Here is a 19604-nt window from a genome sequence, read left to right on the forward strand (position 1 = left end):
TGAATCAATCTTACTTTGTGTCAAGGTGTCATATGCAATTTTAGGACCATCTGTGTAAACGTGCTCCTTGAGATCACTGATATCCTGTTGGATAAAGCAAAACCAAAGTGCTTTGATTTGACTAGAGTGCATGACCCATGAAACAGAAACATTAAACACTGCCTCGTCGACACTAATGGAATCTTGTTCTGAAGATACTATATAAAAATAATGACTTCTGCTAGCTTTGGGCAATCTTTTTACTAAAGGATGAAGCAAGATCAGGTTACTTATCTTAAAAAGAAAAAGAAAGAACACACAGAAAAGCTGGAAAAGGAAGAATAACCCATAACAAATTCTGTACATAGATTTTTTTAAACATACCAACTAAAATCAACAAATAATTCTTTTCTTAATGACCAAAAAGCAAAAATCTATGAATTATCTCTTTTGTTACTTATTTCTTGATATCCAATTTTTCAAGACAAAAGAAGAAATTATGTATAACTCTCTGCAATACACAAGTCCCTTCATGGAGAATATTATGTTAAAGAATACTACAAAATAAGCCACCTAACAACATTTACAGAATAAATTGGAGGATAATTAATTTTTCCCTCAATTTCTTTTCTTTTCTTTTTTTTTTTTTTTGAGACAGAGTCTTGCTCTGTCACCCAGGCTGGAGTGCAGTGGCACGATCTCAGTTCACTGCAAGCTCTGCCTCCCTGGTTCACACCATTCTCCTGCCTCAGCCTCCCAAGTAGCTGTGACGACAGGCACCCACTCCACGCCCAGCTAATTTTTTATATTTTTAGTACAGATGGGGTTTCACCATGTTAGCCAGGATGGTCTCCATCTCCTGACCTCGTGATCTGCCCACCTTGGCCTCCCAAAGTGCTGGGATTACAGGTGTGAGCCACCATGCCTGGCTATCCCTCAATTTATTTTCAAAGAGTTTGGAGACAATAAAATGGGAGGGAAGATTGAAGGAATTTTTGAAGTCACAGAGATCTCTGAACTCTACTTTTGTACATTTGGAGATCAAAGGAAGGAGAATTGCATGGAAAAACAAAATAATAAAAGGAGACTTTAACAAGTATTATTTCATCAGCATGGTTAGGGACCCAATCATCGCAACCTCACAGGGAAATTACATGCCCCACAATTAAACAAACATCTAACAGCTTAGGAAGACTTCACAGGGCCAAGATAGAGCATTGACTTATTCAGAAGAGTAGCCTCTTCTATTCATCCAACGTTGGATGCAGCCACAATCTACAAGCCCCTGGATGCTGTTCTGTGAAGCTAATGTTTCTGCCAAACTGGAATTCATTCATCACGCTGGAATGCAGACTATCACAGAATTACCAAGTTCTTATTGGGAGACTTAAGATTCTGGCCAGTGACTCTTTTGCCCTGAATCTACATCAGATTACAGGGTGACCTGTGGCAGAGATCACAACTTGCCTTCTAATCCCTCTTCCTTTCTTCTTCATTAATAACGGGACTTTTTTTCTTCTTAGCGGAGACCACAAGAACCCTGAATTTTAGCCAGGTGTATTTTGCTGAAAGATACATTCCAAGCCTCCCTTGAGGCTAGGTATAGTTACATGACTAAGTTTTGGCCAATGAGATATAAGCAGAAATGTTCTTGAAGGGAAGAGGTATATGCCTTGTCTCTCCTTCCTCCTGCTACTGGCCTGGGAGGCATCTGCATTGATCACAGAAATCCATCTTAAACCTCTAGAATGACTGCTACACTAGGGTGAACAGGAAGGATCTGGGTCCTTACTGACTTTGTGGAGCCACCATGCCAACGGTGAGATGGCTACCTTTGATGTGAGAGAGAAATAAGTGCCTATCTTATTGATGCCACCATTATTGAGGAGTTCTCTGTCATTAGCCAACAGACCTGCTATTAACTGAGTAAATGACCCATTATTGTCATTCAAGCATCAAGGAAAGTCTGTGTCTCAATGCCTTTCATGCTCCCTGGGAAAAGCTCCATCTCCTGATGGAGTGGCTTGAGGAGGCTGAGACAGAGAATGTATTGGTTCTATTGCTGCTGTAACAATATTGTTGCTGTAACAAGTTTAAGGGCTTAAACAATAGAAATTTACTATCTTATAATTCTGGAGAGCATTAGTGTCAGATGGGTCTCACTGGGCTAAAATCAAGGTACAAGTAGGGCTATGTCCCTTTTTGAGGCTCTGAGAGTCCACTTTCTTTTATTTTCTAGCTTCTGGAGGCCGTCAACATTTCTTGGCTCTTGGCCCTTTCCTCCGTCTTTAAAGCTGGCAAAGGTGAGCGGAGCCCTTCTCATGTCACATCAGTCTGACCTCCTCTGAAGTCACATCTTCCTCTAACTCTGACTTCTGCCCACCTCTTCCACTTTTAAGGACCCTTGTAACTACATTGTGCCCACCCAGATAATCCAGGATAATATACTTTTAGATCGGCTGATGAACAACCTTAATTCCATCTGCAACTTCTTTGCCATGTAATGTAATGTATTTCTAGGTTCTGGGAATTGGGACATGAACATATGAATAGGTATCTCTGCAAAGAAATATGAATGGCCAATAAACACATGAAAAGATGCTCAATTCATTAATCATTAGGGAAATGCAAATAAAAACCAAAGTGAGATACTATCTCACACCCATTAAGATGGCTATTATGAAATAATAATAATAATAATAACAAGTGTTACCATATGATCCAGGAATTTCACTTCTGGGTATAACCCCCCCAAATTGGAAGCAGGGTCTTGAAAAGATGTTTGGACCCCCTTATTCACAGTAGTCATAGTAGCTAAAACATGGAACCAACCAAAGTGTTCATCAAAAGGTGAATGGATAAAGAAAATGTGGTATATACATACAATGGAATATTATTCAGCCTTAAAAAGGAAGGACATTCTGACAGGCTCAAGTGTGGACGAATCTTAGAGACATTATGCTAAGTGAAATAAGCCAGTCACAAAAAGATGAATACTATATGATTCCACTTCTATGAGATACCTAAAGTAGTCAAATTTATAGAGACAGAAAGTAGAATGGTGGCTGCCAGGGGTTGAGGGGAGAAGGGAATTGGAAGTTATTGTTTGATGGGTATAGAGTTTCAGTTTTGCACGATAGAAAGAGTTCTGGAGATGGATGGCGGTGATACAACTGTATACATGTATTTAATACCACTGAACTACATGCTTAAAAATGGTTAAGATAGTAAATTTTATATTGTGCATTTTATCACAGTTTTTTAAAAAAGAAAAATGAATCAGTGTAGAGGTCTTCTTTCAGCATAGATGGAGGGGTGTGTGCATGTATGTGTATGTCTGTGTGTGTGTGTATGTGTGTGTGTGAAACAGAGAAAGAGAGATGCAGGGTCCAAATACTTCAAGCTTAGAAGACAAACTTTTTCTTATTTACACACTTAAAAATCGGAATGCGTTTTCTTCTTTGTTTTGTTTGCAATAGTTGGCTTTATAAGGTTTGAACAAATTCAAATAAACCAGGAATAGAGGTACATCACTTGGTGTTTCAGGAAATAGCTAGAAAGCATGGATGCATTTATGTTGTCTTTTTTATCATATACAAAGTCAATACTTGCTTCTCGGACAGCATGCATTTAATGTTTTGGGGTGTAATGTTTCATTTGCTTGACCCTCCAATTGTGCAGAAGTCACAACATGAGCAAAAAGTCTACAAGGAAATGAGCTTCAGAAAATTATGATCTGTTTTTAAAAGATCCAGCAACATAGTATTCAAAGTTGGAATTTTGTGATTCACAGTAGAGGTGGGGAAGATTGTCTATTGTGGACCACGCTCATGGATTGAAAAATAGATGTGGGCAAATCAAAAGCAACTAACAACTAGTATTCAGAAATCCCCTGAATACAGGGGAAAGTGGAAGAAAGAGAATATCTTAAGAACACAGGAGGTAATTCAGCAAATTCCAATGAATATTTAGATGTACATTCTACATTGTGGTCAGTTTAAAAGAGAAAGAAAAAGGAAGAGACTGATCACAAAGAATAAAAAACCATTGGGTGGAAAGGAATGAAGCATCAAAATGTGCACAGTTTCAGAGAAGGGTGTAAATGGCTTAATTCACAGTCTTTTCACACTGCTCCAGCTCCACCCCAGTGTTTCCAGTTGTGGTCATCTTCCTCTCTTCCGCTCACCAACACTGGATGCCATTGTGTCTCCTCCAGCCCTGGTGTTATATACAAACCCAATGTCATGAAGCTTTTGCCCTGTTTTCTTTGAGGAGTTTTACAGTTTTTAGCTCTTACGTTTAGGTGTTTGATCCATTTTAAGTTCATTTTTGTTCACAGTGTTAGGGCCAACTTCATTCTTTTGCCTGTGGACATCCAGTTTTTCCGTCATGATTTGTTGAAAGGTTGGCCTTTCTCCATCGAATTATGGCCTGGATGTTTGTGTTCTCTCCCATAATCACATGTGAAAGCTTAATCCTCAATATAATGGTATTTGGAGGTAGAACCCTTGGGAGGTAATTAGGTCATGAAGGTAGAATTCGCATAAATGAGATTAGTACTCTTATAAAAAGAGAAATGATTTCTCCCTCTTTCTCAGCCCTGTGAGTAAACAGGGAAAAAATAGCCATCTCCAAATTAGGAAGAGAACCCTCACCAGAACCTTATCATTCTGACATCTTGATCTTGCACGTTTAGCCTTTAGAACTGTGAGAGATAAATGCTTATTCTTTAACCACCTTGTCAATCACATTTTTTTTTTTTTTTTTTTTGATAGCAGCCCAAATTGAGTCAGACAAATGGTCTTGGCATCCGTCTCAAAAAATCATTTGACCATATATGTAAGGGTTTATTTCTGTGCTCCCTATGCTATTCCATTGGTGTATATATATGAGTTGTCTGTCTTTATGCCAGTGCCACACAGTTTTGACTACCATGGCTTTGTAATAAATTGTGAAATCAGAAAGTGTTGAGTCTTCCAACTTGTTCTTTTTCAAGATTGCTTTGGCTATTTGGGATTCTTTGAGAATCTATATGAATTTTAAGACAGATTTTTCTATTCCTACAAAAAATATTGGGATTTTGAAATGGATTACAGTGAATTTGTACACTGCTTTGGCTAATTATTGACATTTTAACAGTATTGTCTGCTAATCCATGAACATGGGATGTCTTTTTCCATTTATTTATCTGTTCTTTCAGTAATTTTTTTTAAAAAGTTTGTTGAATAAGTCTTTTACCTTCCCGTTAAGTTAATACTTAAGTATTTTATTCTTTTTGGTGCTACTGTAAATGGAATTTTTTCCTTAATTTCCTTTTCAGATTACTCATTCTTAGTGAATAAAGATACTACATTCACTGATTCTTTTATTATTATTATTATTATACTTTATGTTCTAGGGTACATGTGCACAACATGTAGGTTTGTTACATATGTATACATGTGCCATGTTGGTGTGCTGCACCCATTAACTCATCATTCACATTAGGTATATCTCCTAATGCTATCCTTCCTCAACTCCCCACCCCATAATAGGCCCCTGTGTGTGATGTTCCCCTTCCTGTGTCCAAGTGATCTCATTGTTCAATTCCCACCTATGAGTGAGAACATGCGGTGTTTGGTTTTCTGTTCTTGCGATAGTTTGCTGAGAATGATGGTTTCCAGCTATATCCATGTCCCTACAAAGGACATGAACTCATCCTTTTTTATGGCTGCATAGTATTGCATGGTGTATATGTGCCACATTTTCTTAATTCAGTCTGTCACTGATGGACATTTGGGTTGATTCCAAGTCTTTGCTATTGTGAATAGTGCCACAATAAACATACATGTGCATGTGTTTTTATAGCAGCATGATTTATAATCCTTTGGCTATATACCCAGTAATGGGATGGCTGGGTCAAATGGTATTTCTAGTTCTAGATCCTTGAGGAATCGCTAAACTGTTTTCCACAATAGTTGAACTAGTTTACAGTCCCAACAACGGTGTTAAAGTGTTTCTATTTCTCCACATCCTCTCCAGCACCTGTTTTTTCCTGACTTTTTAATCATTAAAAAGTCAGGAAACTGGTGTGAGATGGTATCTCATTGTGGTTGTGAGACTGGTGTGAGATGGTATCTCATTGTTGTTTTGATTTGCATTTCTCTGATGGCGAGTGATGATGAGCATTTTTTCATGTGTCTGTTGGCTACATAAATGTCTTCTTTTGAGAAGTGTGTTCATATCCTTTGCCCACTTTTTGATGGGGTTGTTTGTTTTTTTCTTGTAAATTTGAGTTCTTTGTAGGTTCTGGAAATTTGTAGTCCTTTGTCAAATGAGTAGATTGCAAAAATTTTCTCCCATTCTGTAGGTTGCCTGTTCACTCTGATGGTAGTTTCTTTTGCTGTGCAGAAGCTCTTTAGTTTAATTAGATCCCATTTGTCAATTTTGGCTTTTGTTGCCATTGCTTTTGGTGTTTTAGACATGAAGTCCTTGCCCATGCCTATGTCCTGAATGGTATTACCTAGGTTTTTTTCTAGTTTTTTTTGTTTTAGGTCTAACATTTAAGTCTCTAATCCATCTGGAATTAATTTTTGTATAAGGAGTAAGGAAGGGATCTAGTTTCAGCTTTCTACTTATGGCTAGCCAGTTTTCCCAGCACCATTTATTAAATAGGGAATCCTTACCCCATTTCTTGTTTTTCTCAGGTTTGTCAAAGATCAGATGGTTGTAGATGTGTGGTATTATTTCTGAGGGCTCTGTTCTGTTCCATTGGTCTGTATCTCTGTTTTGGTACCAGTACCATGCTGTTTTGGCTACTATAGCCTTGTAGTATAGTTTGAAGTCAGGTAGCGTGATGCCTCCAGCTTTGTTCTTTTGGCTTAGGATTGTCTTGGCAATGTGGGCTCTTTTTTGGTTCCATATGAACTTTAAAGTAGTTTTCTCCAATTCTGTGAAGAAAGTCATTGGTAGCTTGGTGGGGATGGCATTGAATCTATAAATTACCTTGGGCAGTATGGCCATTTTCACGATATTGATTCTTCCTATCCATGAGCATGGTATGTTCTTCCATTTGTTTGTGTCCTCTTTTATTTCATTGAGCAGCGGTTTGTACTTCTCCTTGAAGAGGTCCTTCACATCCCTTGTAAGTTGGATTCCTAGGTATTTTATTCTCTTTGAAGCTATTGTGAATGGGAGTTCATTCATGATTTGGCTCTCTGTCTGTTATTGGTGTATAAGAATGCTTGTGATTTTTGCACATTAATTTTGTATCCTGAGACTTTGTTGAAGTTGCTTATCAGCTTAAGGAGATTTTGGGCTGAGACGATGGGGTTTTCTAAACATACTATCATGTCATCTGCAAACAGGGACAATTTGACTTCTTCTTTTCCTAATTGAATACCCTTTATTTATTTCTCTTGCCTGATTGCTCTGGCCAGAACTTCCAACACTATGTTAAATAGGAGTGGTGAGAGAGGGCATCCCTGTCTTGTGCCAATTTTCAAAGGGAATGCTTCCAGTTTTTGCCCATTCAGTATGACATTAGCTGTGGGTTTGTCATAAATAGCTCTTATTATATTGAGATACATTCCATCAATACCGAATTTATTGAGAGTTTTTAGCATGAACAGCTGTTGAATTTTGTCAAAGGCCTTTTCTGCATCTATTGAGATAATCATGTGTTTTTTGTCTTTGGTTCTGTTTATATGCTGGAGTACGTTTCTTGATTTGTGTAGGTTGAACCAGCCTTGCATCCCAGGGATGAAGCCCACTTGATCATGGTGGATAAGCTTTTGGATGTGCTGCTGGATTCAGTTTGCCAGTATTTTATTGAGGATTTTTGCATTGATGTTCATCAGGGATGTTGGTCTAATATTCTCTTTTTTTGTTGTGTCTCTGCCAGGCCTTGGTATCAGGTGATGTTGGCCTCATAAAATGAGTTTAGGGAGGATTCTCTCTTTTTCTATTGATTGGAATAGTTTCAGAAGGAATGGTACCAGGTCCTCCTTATACCTCTGGTAGAATTCGACTGTGAATTCATCTGGTCCTGGACTCTTTTTTTGTTGGTAGGCTATTAATTATTGTCTCAATTTCAGAACCTGTTATTGGTCTATTCAGGGATTCAGGTTCTTCCTGGTTTAGTCTTGGGAGAGTGTATGTGTCCAGGAATGTATCCATTTCTCCTAGATTTTCTAGTTTATTTGCGTAGAGGTGTTTATAGTATTCTCTGATGGTAGTTTGTATTTCTGTGAGGTCGGTGGTGATATCCCCTTTATCATTTTTTATTGCGTCTATTTGATTCTTCTCTCTTTTCTTCTTTATTAGCCTTGCTAGCAGTCTATCAATTTTGTTGATCTTTACAAAAAACCAGCTCCTGGATTCATTGATTTTTTTTAAGGGTTTTTGTGTCTCTATCTCCTTCAGTTCTGCTCTGATCTTAGTCATTTCTTGCCTTCTGCTAGCTTTTGAATGTGTTTGCTCTTGCTTCTCTAGTTCTTTTAATTGTGATGTTAGGGTGTCAATTTTAGATCTTCCCTGCTTTCTCTTGTGGGCATTTAGTGCTATAAATTTCCCTCTACACACTGCTTTAAATGTGTCCCAGAGATTCTGGTATGTTGTATCTTTGTTCTCATTGGTTTCAAAGAACATCTTTATTCCTGCCTTCATTTCGTTATGTACCCAGTAGTCATTCAGGAGCAGGTTGTTCAGTTTCCATGTAGTTGAGCGGTTTTGATTGAGTTTCTTAGTCCTGAGTTCTAGTTTGATTGCACTGTGGTCTGAGAGACAGTTTGTTATAATTTCTGTTCTTTTACATTTGCTGAGGGGTGCTTTACTTCCAACTATGTGGTCAATTTTGGAATAAGTGCATACATTCACTGATTCTTAATGGAGAAGAATGCTTTTGTCTTCTACCTTCACATGGGTTTTAAAGTAATTGCATATAATAAGAAGTCTTCTTGAGGAAAGGGTGTTGCACCTTGTGAATATAATGGGGTCAATAAAAAGGGTTGACAGAGTCCCATTAGAGGCTTAGGCAGTTTCAATAGGGAAGCACAGACACACATCATACATGCTTTGCAAGTGTCCCTTTTTCATTTTACGTGTAATCCAAATTGTGCAGAAGTTTTTTTTTTAAAGAGACAATAAAGGTTTGAATCCATTAACCACTGAAATGGCTTTAAAAGAAATGTGCTGAGAAGATCATGTAGACAAAGCTTCAAAACATACATACCTCTTAAAGATAAATGGCAATAAAACAAAACCTTTTAGTTAAAAAAGAGGGTGATTCATTTCTACAGACTCCTCCCCCTCACCCCATCAGCCTAGTCTTTGGTGATGCCCTGTGACTTGTGATGCCCTGGAATTTACCTCTGTAGGGCCCACCCTGGCTTTGGGGCCACCAGAGGACCACCCCAGAGGCATGCCCAGCAGTAGACTTCACCTTTTCTAGGAGTTGATGGGGCAGTGGTAAATGGAGTCAGGGTAGGTTCCCTTCGGGAAAATCTGGGTTCCTGAAATCACTTCTGGGATCTCAGAACATTTCTGGAAATCAGCTGGGATGATGACCAAAGGTTGGATAATGCTGGAGTGACATTCTTTGGTCCAACAAGCTGTTGTGAGCCCAGTAGTTGCCAGCACACCTGCCAAGTACTGGATCATATGGCAACCATGGTACAGCATGGAATACATGTGGTTACACTTCTTTAAATTTGAATGAGAAAAGCTTCACACCACAGGTTGATCCTTTAAGAATTCTACAGCCAAGATGTGTTTTAAAATTTCTAATAATCTAACCAGGTCTGGTGGCACATGCCTGTATCCTAGCTACTTGGGGGTGCTGAGAAGGGAGGATTGTTTGAGTCCTGGAGTTTGAATCCAGCCTGGGCAACACAGTGAGTCTCTGTCTCTAAAAAAAAAAAAAAAAAAAAAAAAAAAAAAAATCGAAAAAGAAAAAATAAATAAAATTCTAAGAATCTACTATCTGGAAATTCTAATGGGACTCAATCCTTTCTCAAGGTCCCATACTAGACTTACTGGCAGCGGTAACCAACCAGGAAGGTACTGCCTCTTACGAGGCATTTGGAAATGTGTGGGGTTGGTTAGGGCTATGACAATAACTGGGGGTGCTACTGGCATTTAGTGTGCAAAAGTGGAGACTCTGATGCCTTGTAGTATGCCAGTCAACAATGAATTGTGCTGCTCAAAGGCCCATAATACCCTCAATGAGAAATATGAAAGGATACCGAAAAAATAGCCATAAAGCCATGCATGAAAAATCTACTCAAAGAAAGCACTCCATGTGCAAACTTTCAACTCACTAGATTTTTATAATCTTATGTCTTATAATCCCTATTATTTTCTCAGTGATGATGAATAAGTGTTAAGTATTCATAATTCTAAGTCATATTGTGCTTTATGGAGATCTCGTCCCTGCTCATCTAAAACAGAGCAGAGTCTCTTTTATGCAATGTACTGACAGAATGAGATTATTCCGGGTTATATTTGCCAGTAAGCAAAAAAGATACAAATAACAAAAATTCCTGGAACAATGATAGGAAATGTGTATAAGAGATTGATAGAATTCTGCAAGAATGCCCTAATTATCCCACCTGAATTCCATACTGAAGAATAATACAGAAGGAATTTTATTCTTTGCAACTGATGAGACGAGTATAGTCCTCGTCCCACCCATCCAACGAGAAACATGAAAAATAGGCCTGTTATAGAATAACCATTAGAGAAGATTTCATTTTCTAAAAATACATTTAGCACTTTAACTTCTTTCAGAAGGAACTTTTCTGTTAAGACACCACACATTTTCTTGTCATTTAGGCTTACTAATAAACACACAACCCCTTATTTCTGTGGCATGAAGATAAATAAATGTTTTGGTAATGAGTGGAGAGAGTGTAGGTTAATTGTGGAGGATTCCATCCTTTTCATACTTCAATGGTGTTTTTCAAGGGTGGCATCCAGACAGACTTCCCTAGGGCCTGTAATTTCAATTACAACTGTGTGTTTCTCAAGACTGTGTTTTGGTATTTGCCGTAGGTGCTGAGAGATTTTGTTTTGTGTATTTACAAGTTAGGATTACATAGGCAATAAAAAAAAAATGATGTTTGTGTCTAGAATACAAATTGGAGGTTTATAGTCTCTCAGTCACTTGATAATATTTTTATTATTCTTGTTTGTCAGTCAGCCACATCTTTGGTGATTGTAAGTTGCTTTTGAATTAGCAGACTAATTTCAAGATGTTCCAATTTAGAATTTGTCAGAGATTCTGCAATTAGTCATCTGGATAAATGTCTTTGTTAATTGCTCATACTATAACCCATGTTTAGGTTGGTCATTTTTGCCGCTCACTTTTTTTGATCCCTACTCTAATTTATTCTGCAGCAAGTAAGTAAACCATCATCAAATTGATATTATATATACTAACATATGCTATATTATATACTACTAAATGATGTATATATACACACAACATAAAATGGATCATATTTATATACATTAATTAGATTGGTATATATACTACTACTAGATAATATATACTAGAATACTGTTAATATCCATTCCTCCAAAGGGCTTTCACAAACAGAACTCTAGTGAATTTATCAATAGTGGCTGCAATGTGAATTGTGAATCAAGTAATAATCGCAAAATATCGGCCTGCCAGGTTTCAGGGTCATTGTTTGTCAGTCACCTTTTTCTACTGCCAGTTTATCACTTTGACCTAAAAATACTAAAAGAGCACATTTCAATCTCTACTAATCAGCAAACACTAATTTCTTTTGGTTTCTCAGTCACTAAGGAGATTTTAAATCAATAAAGATTTATTGGGACACTTACTGCTTTTCTCTCAACTCTTACAAGCCCCAGAGGATCTGGGTTGGAATCCACCTTGAACACTCAGTCACTCTTTCCCAATCATGTCTTTCAACAATTGGGAAGTCACAAAGATCTTTTAGGTGTCATGATGTCCTGGTTTCCTCACTCACCTTTGTTCATTTTTGAGCAGCAGTGTGGAGGTTTGAGATGAACAAAAAAGGAGATGAGAATAGAGAGGGTGGGGGCAGGTGTGTGTAGGGTAGATGTCTATACCAACAGGCATGGACTAGCTTGGAGATAAAGGGTATGGAATAATCTTGAGCCCCCAAGTTTGCATTTGAAGAGGGGAGGGCAGGGAAAGAACAAGAAGATATCCAACTGTGGATAGCCTCAGGGGGTTCACAGCGGGGCCAGAAGCAGAGAGCTGGACTCACTCCACGGTGCTGGCTAAGATGAAGAATGGATTTGTAAACAAAACAAAACGAAACAGGAGCCTTCCAAGTGCCTCCCCACTCCCTCTGTCCCCACTCCTCATCTTTTTAGTGCTTCTCATTTCTGGAGATTTTGTTTTACAGGCCAAAAGCTTTGTTCTTTCATGGAGGACCAGGAACTCACACTAATATGAAGATTTGCTTATGGACCAAGAGCTCGCCACATGCCAGGAACTGGGCCAAGGGCTTTCCGTATTATCTTGTTTCATTCTCACAACTCAAGGGAAGTGAGCCCTGCATCCCTTAGTTGAAGGAAATTGAGGCTTAGATTAGGTCAGCACATTCATCAGAAGGGTGTTTCGGAAGCAGTCTCCCCAGGGAAAGATTTTCTTTCAGTTCTTCTCAATTCACATTTTCAGAGGCACCAGACTGATCCTAATCTGGGGTCTATGGTATATCTGGCCATTTTTCACATACATAACAGCAATTTTATGGCCTGTATGGCCACAGGGAGAGCAAATGCAAATGAGGACCAGTGTGGAAAACCCCATCAACCAAACCTGCTGTGGGGGTCAAGAAGGAAGAAAATGACCCAAGGGAGCAACATATCGACAGAGCAACCTAAAATTCACTCTGGACTATTTCCATGAGGTTTGGCTGGGAAGTTGCCACTTACCAAGTGGGAGAGAGACAAAACCATGTATTTCTTCCCTCAAATCAGCATGGGAGCCATCTTTGCTGTGTGGGTGGAGAGTAAGACACAACACGGCTTCCCTGTCTCACGCAGGTGCCAGAAGCCATCATTTGAAATGACAGCTCTCTGCTTTCCAGTAAACTGCTGGTTTTGAAAACATTAACCTTACGAGATGCAGCCTTCCTCTTGGAAAGAGGGTCATTGGTTAGCTGTTTCTAACAACCTTGACAAAAAACAGAGTCCTTGAAAAATGATTTAAGTCATGGATTTCACAAATTTTGTAAAATGAAATGAATAGGCCATGTTGCAACTTTAAAATGACATGTAAGCTTTTAGTTTTCATCTGAGATTTGGATAAGGAAATGGCTTGTATCTATAAATGGGAGCTGGCATTCTTAGACGCTAGGTGGGCTTTGTTCACTCCAAGGAAAAAAGATTAGTACTTTGAACTGTGTATGTTGGATTTTTTTTAATACAGAAGCCCAGACCCTGAACCAGTAGGGTTCCAACAAAAGAGAAATAAGGAACTAGTTTCCATAAAAATGGCTCTGTTAACCTATGGATGCCTAATACTCTGCAATAGCATGGAACGGGGATATGACAGGCAGCAGCCTTCTGCCTCCTTGCAGGAAATTATCTATTGGTTAATTAATTTCTTTATTTTAAAAAAACACTCACACTTCTTCCATCCTAAATCCTCAGTGTCTCTCGAACCTCAGGCAACCCCTGTAGTTCAGGGAGACTTCCCTGGTGGAGCTTCCTTGCCATTGCTCAGATGGTCTCTTAGGCTTCCAAAATCATAACATGAGAAATCCTTTGGTGGACAAAGGATGCTGAGCTCCCCAAATAGGAACTGGACCTCTTCCACTCCCTTGTGTAAAATTCACTTTGTTTGCCATCACTGTGTTATCTGGGGATATTTCTAGTGGTACAACTGACACTAGGTATAATAGTGAGAAAACATGTGCCAGGAGACAGAAGAGCTGGATTCTAGTCCACTCTGAAACTCCCAGCCATTTTAGAGTGAGAAAATGATTTAATCTTTTTGGGCCTCAGTTGCTCAGCCATAAAGCGGGGATAACAACTCCTGGATTGTACATGCATGCCTAATGTTTGTGACAGCACGTTGTAAATTAAGGAGTGCTATACAAGGAGTGGGAATGAACAGAAAACAATGACCAACACTGTTTATTGAGCAACTATTAAGCACTGTGACCTCAAACATTACATGCATAATCTCCATTCTTCATAACAAAGAACATGAAGAAAGAATCATGAAATAAGAATGGCAAAGGGAAAAATCTCTGGATACAACCATGACTCTATTAAGCAAAAACTTAATGAGCAATCCTAAGGAGGGTAAATTTTTTGAGGGAGGGTTGGTAAATCCTTTTTTGAAATTTCTAATTTTCATGAGCAACCTATTAAAGAGATGGTGACTAGTTTAAGTTGCGGTTTAAAATTCATTAACAAGGATTTACTGCGTGCTTAATGTGTGTGACCCAGAAGCACATGCACACATTATGCTAAGTTTCTAAAGAAACCAGCCACTGAACGAATGTGAGAGCCTGTGGGTTACCTCACTAATTCTGGAAGACACTTTCGTTGTTTGTTAAGGCTTCCTGTGGCCACAGAATAAACTTGCAAGCCTAGCACCTGAGGCTTCCATAATTGGCTGCTCCCTTCTCCCCTTCAGGCCTATATCTTATATACAAAGGCTCAGCAGAGCACTTGTCTCCTTTTATCAGCTTAGTACAGGGAGGGCTGGTAACACACTTGTTTCCCAATTCGTTTTTAAAAATACTATTTCCCAACTCACTTTTTAAAATTATGTACTTCTTTTATAAATAAATACATAGCCATTTTTGGAAAACTGAAAAGCTTAGAGATTCAGAAAGTAAAAATCTTCTACAACCCTAGCACCTATAGACAACCAATTTAATCTCTACAGTCATTTTCAAGTGCTTTTCCCCACCTTGGAGTGTTTACATTTTTGTGTCTAATATCATGCAGGGAAGGAAATATTAACTAATATACATAACCATTTGTGGGGCTTGCATAAATGCTGACCTTTTGGGAAGATTTCTCATTATCTACACTGTAAGATTTACCACCCTGCTCCATTTCCTTTAGAGAATGAAGTTATTTTAATTTTTCCCTATTACTCAAGTGTCAAACTTTATTTTCCATCTTTTAAGGTTATTATACATCTCTGATAATGTATAGTACAGAGCCACTTTTTAGTCTTTCAATCAATACTGTTTTTAAAATGACTTCCCTAGCTACTTAAAATAAACTGCTATGCCAATATCCCTTTGATAATAAGGAGTACAGGGAAAATATAAGAAATTAAAGATGAAGGGACAAGCAACCTTTCCTTTTACTTGCTCACCAAGGGCATAGACAGTTATTGCCCATGCCGATAGAGAAATACCCTGGGTTGTGGGGAGGAGAACCAAGAAAAGGGCCCTTTTTACAGAATGACTGTTTATTTGCCATCTCCAAAGGGTGAAAGGAGCTTGTTTGAAAAGTTGACTTGATGACCAGCATTTATCTTACAGATATTATTTTTTAAAGTCAGTTTTATCAAGATATAATTTATATACATTAAAATTCATAGCTGGGTGTGGTGATTGACACCTATAATCCCAGCACTTTGGGAGGCTGAGGTGAGAGGATCCCTTGTAGCCAGGTGTTCAAGACCAGCCTGGGCAAAAAGACCAACCTGTCTCTACAAAAAAAATTAGCCAGGCATGGTGGCATGCACTCTATAGCCCCAGCTACTCCAGAGGCTGAGACAGAAGGATCGCTGGAGCCAGAAGTTTGAGGCTGCAATGAGCTATGATCATGCTACTGTGCTCCAACCTGGGCCACAGAGTAAGACACTATCTCTAAAAGAATACGAAGTAAAAAAAAATCAATGGAGTAAAAAAAAAAGTTAGTGTGCCAATGGAAGGGGTCGCCAATTGTGTATATATAGTTGCTAAGCTACCATGATTGCAGAAGCTATTTTAAGAAGCTATTTAGCCACCTCTGCTGCTCACCTTCTTCCTTTTCTAGCCTACCCTCATAGAATGAACATTTTTGAGACCAGTCCCCAGGTACCAAGAGCACTTCCAAGAAAGCAAAGGCTGTGAACTTGACTGACCTTACTTGATATATACCATGGAGTACACAGAGTTCTTAAATCTAAGTGTTTAGCAGGACCCAGACATATCTTGCAGAACCATCTATCCAAAACAGAAATCCCTTTAACACACTTTAATCACTTGTGATACAGGTTTAGAAAATTCCTCCCAAAGCATGGAGCCCAGGGTGGCACTCTGTTTTATTTAACAAGTTTGGTCCAGTTCTGGCAGCCCATGGAGACTCATGAGAGAAAGGACTCTCCAGGATGGAGCTTGAGGATTTTTCTAGGAATTAGCAAGTTAGAAAAATGGCTCCTCTGCAAATTTATGCCACCAAGCCTTAAAGAGAGATTAAATACAAGGCAGTTAAAAACCCACTGAACCTCGACTTGGATTTTGCAAATAAAAAACTTAAGGGACAGAGTGATTATATGAATTGCCTCAGAAAACACAGCCATCTCTCTCCTGCTCTCTCTCTGGCCATGTGACTCGCCTGCTCCCACTTCACCTTCCGCTATGAGTAAAAGCTCCCTGCAGCCTCCCCAGAAGCCAAGCAGATGCTGGCGCCAGGCTTCCTACATGGCCTGTGAGCCAATTAAACCTCAAAGAAAGGAAAGAAAAAGAAAAGAGAAGAGAAAGAAAACATAGTCATAACACAGTGTCAGAACAAAGGACTTAAACCCAGGTTTAAGACACCTGATTAGATACACTTTTTACTGTCTTGAATGTTTCTAACATTTTGCCATCTCCCCAAATTGGGAGCATCATTCAGGTTTAGGTTTCTCACTAAGTTGCCTTTCTTCCCTTCCAAATGTAGGGTCACTACTGGAGAAACCCTGTTAGGAGAATGGATGAGTGGGAGTGTGTGAAATAAAAATAATATCCTACTGTCCCTGTTGACCCCTCCCTTCCCTATGGTGATCACTACTCAATAGTGAGGCATTCTGATGTATTAGGCTTAAACTGGGCTGGAATTTCCACCTTAGTTGTTATTTTTGTACACTGTTTTACAAAGACTAAAAAGCCTGCAAATTTGACTACAAAGGCTCCCTGATTAGTGTGTGAATGGTATTTGCTAAGCAGGTCTCTGCACTTTAATAAAATAGGTTTAATGTTGTACAAAGGGAGAAACAGATAATTGTGTGGATCTCCAGGGAGCTTTTAGAGGACAGCTCTTTTTTATAAATGTGGTATCTTGTGATGAAAATGTGAAGGGAAAGACAGAGGGGCATGGAAGTAGCAGAGACATGAAGATGCTTAATGAGCTGACAGTCCTGGCACCCCGAGGTCTGAACCGATGTTCACATAGAGGATGCGGGAGTCAGTGTGGGTGACATGGAGGGTACTGAATGCTGAGGCTGAAGGTCTGGCTTTGACTTTTAACTTTGCTGAGTGATCATGGATGAGTCATTTCCCCCCGGGCCTCAGTTTCCCCCTCTGTAAAGTGAGAGTGCTGAGGTAAACGACTGCTTGATTCCTTTCAAGTTCTTTGTGCCAGTTCAAGAGGTCGATTGTAGTTTTATTCCTATCACTGCATCAGTGAGTCAGACAGTTCTGGGACTCTCTCAGTATAGTGAAGTTTCAGTCCATACTCCAAGATGAAATGTACAAGGATGAATATGCAGAAAAGCCTGAAGACCTGTAGGATCCCAGTTGGTTGGAAAGGGGATTTTAAGCTTTTCATTCTTGGGTGTCCATTTCCTGGCTTTCAGGATCACTCCCACTGTGCCCTGACACTAGTGATTCTTTGCCTCTAGCAGGACTTCCATCCACTGAGCCTAATGCCTTTCCTCTGGCCCTCAAAACCCTCATGCCCTCACATGCTGCTTTACCAGGCCTCGAGTCCGTGGCCTATCATGGAACCACTCCCTTTTAACTCAGCAATCCTGCCTCTTTCTTTCTCCATCATACTGGCTGATAAAATCCCCAATCCTGGTTGGATTCAACTCTAAACCTATTCGGGAGCAAATAGAGTGCAAAATAAACACACATCATGAGAGCTGGTCTCATTTAAAATTCACAGATATTAACTTCAAGTGGATCCTCAGTGCTATCCAGCTTTCCTTCCACATTTCCTGAGTCACCTCATGATTTTCACACCTTCCCTTCACTCCTCAGACCTTTGATACCTCCTCTCTCCTCATCCTCATTCTCAGCTGGTGAACTTGCTGCTTCTTTCGCTAAGAAAATGGCAGCAACAATAAGAGAACGCCCATATTCTCCCATGACCAACTGACCTGCATCTCACTTCTGTCTGCATAAGCTCTGCCTTTTCTTCTTTTGTGGTGAATGAAAACTCCTGCCCTTGTCTCAGGGCAGCCCCTTCACTCAAGCAGTGGTTCTCATTTTCTTTCACTCACTAAAGGACTTGATTCTTATAGTTTTTTTCCTGGTCCTTTCTGGCATCATTAATTTTCCTCTCCACCTTATTGAAGCAATGCCATTGGCATATAAACATCTAAAATTATCTCCCATCTTAAAAAAATAAAAGCAACAACAACACAAATAAAACCTGTCCCTTGATTCTGCTTTCCCGTCCCAGCCAGTATCCTATTTTTCTGCTTTCCTTTATAGACAACTTGAAAGAGTTGCTATCCTTACTGTGTCCACTTCCTCTTCTTCAATTATTTCTTATATCCACTATAAATAGTTTCCCCCAGTGCCTTTCCTGAAATGACATTTGTTCAAATCACCAGCAAATCCAACTTCCAGTTGGCCAAATCCAATGATCACTTCTCAGTCCTAATCTTATTTGACCCCTGTCTTGGTTGGCTGTGGCTGCTGTAACAAATTTCCACAAGCTGATGGCTTCAAACAATGTAAGTTTATTCTATAACAGAGAAGCTAGAGTTTCAAATCAGCTTCACTGAGCCAAAATCAAGGTGCCAGCAGAGCCATGCTCCTGCTAGAGGCTCTGGGGAAGAGTCCATTTCTTGCCTCTTCCAGCTTCTGATGGCTACTGACATTCTTTGACTTGTGGCCAATTTGCTCCAATCGCTGCTTCGGTGGTCACGTGACCTTTTCCTTGTCTGTTTGTCATCTCTGTCCTCTCTTATAAGGATACTTAGGACTGGATTTAGGTGCCCCCCCCCCATCTCCCCCGCCCCAGGATAATCTAGAATAACTGTTCCATATCCAGAGCTTTAACTTAATCCCATCTGCAAACATCCTTTTTCCTTATAGTTAACATTCACGGATTCTAAGGATTAGGACCCGATACATTAGAGACCATTTATTCAGGCTACTACAACCTCCCAGCAGTATTTAACACAGTGGATGGTTTCCTTTTTCTTAAAAAATGTTTTCACTTGACTTCAGTGATAGGTACTTTCTTGATTCTTTTACCAATCACAATTATTTTTATTTTATTAATTTATTTTAGAGACAGAGTCTCGCTCTGTCCCCCAGGCTGGAGTGCAGTGGTGCGATTATGGCTAACTGCAGCCTTGACCTACTGGGCTCAAGTGATCCTCCCATCTCCCAAGTAGCTGGGACCACAGGTGAAAGCCACTATACCCAGCCCAGCCACAATTCTATTTCCTGTTTCTATGAGTTGTCTGACTA

At 39.4% G+C, this 19604-nt stretch overlaps 1 protein-coding gene across 9 annotated transcripts in view; it reads right to left on the reverse strand.

Moving 5' to 3' along the window:
• GNG2 (G protein subunit gamma 2) overlaps positions 1–19604 on the reverse strand; it is a 136287-nt gene that overhangs the window by 28806 nt on the left and 87877 nt on the right. The window lies entirely within an intron of this gene.

The sequence above is a fragment of the Trachypithecus francoisi genome, unplaced genomic scaffold (assembly GCF_009764315.1).
Source record: "Trachypithecus francoisi isolate TF-2019V2 unplaced genomic scaffold, Tfra_2.0 Lachesis_group3, whole genome shotgun sequence".
Lineage (NCBI taxonomy): Eukaryota > Metazoa > Chordata > Mammalia > Primates > Cercopithecidae > Trachypithecus > Trachypithecus francoisi.